Source organism: Nanorana parkeri, unplaced genomic scaffold (assembly GCF_000935625.1).
Source record: "Nanorana parkeri isolate BGI_ZX_2015 unplaced genomic scaffold, ASM93562v1 scaffold10, whole genome shotgun sequence".
NCBI classification, from domain to species: Eukaryota; Metazoa; Chordata; class Amphibia; order Anura; family Dicroglossidae; genus Nanorana; species Nanorana parkeri.
The window spans coordinates 1,197,115-1,200,293 of record NW_017306278.1 but is presented as its reverse complement, the minus strand read 5'-3'; positions in this window follow the sequence as shown (position 1 = coordinate 1,200,293).

Below are 3,179 nucleotides of genomic sequence, written 5' to 3'. Positions count from 1 at the left end.
TATATATAATGTTATTTTTTATCTTTTATAAAGCCAATTCCTGGGCACACCAATAACGTACCCTTGTAGTGGGGCTTCCCCCGTGCTGCAGGCCTTAGGTGCCCGTTTTGAGACAGGAAAAGCAAAAAGCTGTTTTACTTGCCCGCTCCCATCCACTCCCTCCGAGCTGTTAGACCCGTCCCTGCAGCCTCTTCTTCTCTTCGCTTCGGAGGTCTGAGGACCGATGATGTCATCACGTCTGATGTAGGTTCCACAGACCTTTATTAGGTGTGAGGAAGATGGGAAAGAGGGAGGGGGGGAGGTAATCAGTGAACGTTGAGGGAGCGGGGATCAGGTAAGTAAATCTGCTTTACTCCAGACCCCTAGGAATATAGAAGCACTCAACCCTTTCAGTGCGGGGGTAGCCCAACTGTAGTAAGGGTAGTTTTTTGGTTTGCCCCGAGATGGGCTTTGCAATTTTAAAGCCCTTTTTCTCTCCTGTTTCCTCCCTTTTACACATTTAATACCTTTTTTTGTGCTGCAGCCCATCAGGTGAGAATGACATAGGACCCCCGATGCCCCCTGGGATGCCCATGTCACACATCCTAGAAGGTTGTGTCGTACTGAGGGGCGCATGCACGCCAAAAGATCTGCACATGTGCAGACCTGATGCTGGTCCTGCAGCATGTGCACACATGTCACAGGTCTCTGAAAGGTCCAAGAATCCAGGGGCATGTGTACACATGCACGGGAATACCCCCAGCGGGTGCTTGCGCAGACATGCTGCAGGCCCCTGCCAGAGACCTGCGGCAAATCTGCCCCCATGCAGGATATTTAAAGATGGCAGCATGGAAGTTCTTCACGTATTAGTATTTTTTACACTGTAATGTCCTCTTTATGAATCCTATACGTCTTTCTCTGTGCACAGCGAGCGCCCATAGAGACCAAAACACTGACAACTCAGGAGAGCTTTGTTTACAAACCAACCCCATGTGATCACTATGATCGGCTGATACGTTGATCACATGATCAGGAACCACGCTGATTGTTTCCTGATCACTGGCTGAGAACCGGAGCTGTCAGCTGTCAGGGACATTTCGGTCTAGGAGCGCGCACGTTCATTGAATAACTTATTACTATTCAGTTTGTTTATATTTGATCAGAAATGACAAACAAAGGGACAAAATCTATTTTATTTTTAATAATATTAATGATATCCAGCGCACAATAATAATGTAGAAATATTTCATCTACAGGGTCATGTATGATTGCCCGCGTAGTTGTTGGACTCCTACCATCATACTATATCAGGGGTGGGGATCCTCCGGCCCTCCAGCTGCAGTGTAACTACAAATCCCATGAGGCATTGCAGGCTTCTCACAGCCACAGGCATGACCCTCAGAGACAGATGCATCATGGGATGTGTAGTTTCACCACAGCTGGAGGTTCCCCACCCCTGTTCTATATGATCATCATATAGGGAGCAGTGATAGGAGCGGCTGAGGAACACTCAGCGCACACACATACGTTGGCAGTCAGCAGAAAACACAGTCAGCAAATATTATTTATTCCCTTCCGATAATAATAAGGCTCTTTCACCTAAATATGTCCCCGCAGTCATGAAAGCTCCACACTGGCTGATATCTGCTCAATAATCTGCTGAACTTCAGCACATGCCGCTGATAAAGGCTCTTCAAGGACATTTCCAAGTGATACCTTGTAACTGATATCATACAAACACTCATAATGTATCTCAGCCTGGTATTTAAAGTGACACTAAACCCGGAGTTATATCTTAGAAATACATTCAAGTCCCTGAACTCTGAACAATGTATCTTATTTGTGTATCACTCGGCTGTAGATCCTCCAATCATCTCTGACACTGTCCTTCCTTCTGGAGGGGGGCTACGTCTGTTCCCCATGGTCCCTGTGTGTGTTGTAGAGTAGTCACCGCTCCAAGCTCGCTCCCGGGATGGACTACAACCTCATGTTTAGTTTACTGATTTGTATTGAGATTGTAGTCCATCCCGGGGGGGAGCTTGGAGTGGTGACTACTTTACAACACACACAGGGACCATGGGGAACAGACGTAGCCCCCCTCCAGAAGGAAGGACAGTGTCGGCACCAATTCAGAGATGATTGGAGGATCTACAGCCAAGTGATACACAAATAAGTAGGGATGCACCGATACCGTTTTTTCGGTATCGAGTACCGATATTTTTTTTTCGGTACTCGCGGATACCGAAAGTCCCATTCAGGAAGCCAGACGGTGTGTAAAGACTCGCCACCCGGCTACCCGATTAGCAGGGAAGCCGTCTCCATGGTTTCTCGTCACTAGGTGATGAGGGAGTATGGAACCGGCTTTCTGGCCAATCAGGAAACCGGGCGCCGTGTAATGACACGGCGCCCAGCTTCTTGATTGGCTAGTAAGCCGGCTCCATTCTCCCTCGTCACGTTCCCGGCCAATCAGAAAGCCGGGCACCGTGTCATTACACGCTGCCCGGCTTCCTGATTGGCCAGGAAGAGGGAGCATGGAGCCGGCTTACTAGCCAATCAGGAAGCTGGGTAGCGTGTAATGACTTCCTGATACCGGAAGCTCAAGTATCGGGCTAGGTATCGGAGCATTTGGGCGAGTACAAGTATTTGGCATCGGCACCAATACTAGTATCTCTATCTGTGCATCCCTACAAATAAGATACATTGTTGTTAAAATGCATTCAATTGCCTTTAACTATTAAGATTTAACTCCGGAGTTTAGTGTCACTTTAACAGTTTACCTAAAGTTCTACTTATATTGGTCACCAAAGCTGCAGGGGGGTGCACAGGGTCTGATGAGGAAAGTCACAAGACCCTCTGCTGCTCTGGTAATGTGAACCCATCAGCTGAAGAACCACAAATGATAAAAGTGAACAGACAAAAAAAACAGATGTCAGGAAACGTCATGTGTAGCTACCGTGTTCCCCTGAAAATAAGACAGTGTCTTATATTTTGAAAAAATACACTAGGTCTTATTTTCGGGGGATGTCTTATATTTACCTGGCTGCAGCTGTCCGCTCTCTGCTCTCCGCTCTGATGCCATCCACTTCGACCCCACTGGCTATGCCGCGCTTTCCCTGCTGGGAAATGTAGTCTTCAGCGGCAGCCAAGGTAGACAGGTGGGTGTGCGTGCGGGGGGGGGGGGGGGGGGCGGGGGGGGGCGG